The sequence below is a fragment of the Perca flavescens genome, chromosome 12 (genome assembly GCF_004354835.1).
Source record: "Perca flavescens isolate YP-PL-M2 chromosome 12, PFLA_1.0, whole genome shotgun sequence".
Classification (NCBI taxonomy): Eukaryota; Metazoa; Chordata; class Actinopteri; order Perciformes; family Percidae; genus Perca; species Perca flavescens.
Window position 1 is genome coordinate 7861109 of NC_041342.1, and position 1111 is coordinate 7862219.

Below are 1111 nucleotides of genomic sequence, written 5' to 3' on the forward strand. Positions count from 1 at the left end.
GAACGTGCTGTTTATTCAAAGATAGAGCTTTATTGAAAACACAAACGCAATCAGAAAAAATACTATGTACAAAGCATCGGAGACACACAGCACACACAACAAATATCCCACGCTCACGAGAAGCAGCACCGTCCACATCTAAGCGGTGGCCGGCTCGGAGCTGTAGGTAACCGGCAGCATTTGGTCTGAATTCGGTCCATAGTGCAGACGTCTGTGGTGCGTTGTCCTGTATGTCTATGGTGGCGCACTTCCAAATGTCCACCTCACCCGCAGCCAGCACACTCTGTCTCGCTTCCAGCAGCTGTAAAATCAATCAATAAAGACAATCAGTACTGCGCGATATACTGCTTACGGACACAACACATACAACAATGAAGACACCTGAAAAATATTACCATTGACCAAAAATGGATCTAATCTTACCCTCTTTTCTTCTCGACCGACTCCGAGCTCAACTCTTCACAGCTTCGATGCCACATCTGGTTGTTTCTACCTGAAGCTCATGTGTACTGTCTCGTCATGTCTTACAGGCAGCTGGGAAACAATTATATGAGAGTGGTATGAATAAAAAAACAAACATAAGTCACAGTAAAATTAAACAAGGAAAGATGAAAAAGTAAAAATTACTTACACACAGTGGCGTCATTATCAGCGTCATGTAAATCTGGACCCGCAGACAGCTCCGAGCAAATATAGGTCACAGCCTCTTTATGAGGCGAGGTTAGTCTGTAAAAAAAGAAATATAAAAAAGTACGGTTAAGATCGGTATCTATTAACGTATTTATGTCCTTATACAGAAGAATTAATGAAGTTAATTCAATGAAAGCATATTCTTTAAATCGTACCCTTGCTCCGGTTCGTAGCGCCTGCTACAGTTTGTCTCAGAGTTGTGAAGACGGCAGACTGCTTTCTGTAAATTACAAGATAATAAAAATACACTTTTATAAAGCAACTCACCCGCTCAGCTCTGTAATGAATGGCGCTGAAAGCAGCCACAGCTCTGTGCTGCTCGCGTTTAAACTTGGTGGGTTTTAAAACATTACTGCCAAATCTAAGTAGCCTGTTTAACATCCAAAGACAGTCACTGTACGATCAAGAGTTAATAAACAGT

At 41.7% G+C, this 1111-nt stretch overlaps 1 long non-coding RNA gene across 1 annotated transcript; it reads right to left on the reverse strand.

Annotated features, from left to right (window-relative positions):
* Positions 1-472: 472 nt before the first annotated feature.
* On the reverse strand, positions 473-910 carry LOC114564800 (uncharacterized). The gene is made up of 3 exons (XR_003693840.1): positions 846-910; positions 632-726; positions 473-534 (listed from the first exon to the last, which is right to left on the reverse strand). It is a non-coding gene; the product is annotated as an uncharacterized LOC114564800 (long non-coding RNA).
* Positions 911-1111: the final 201 nt, after the last annotated feature.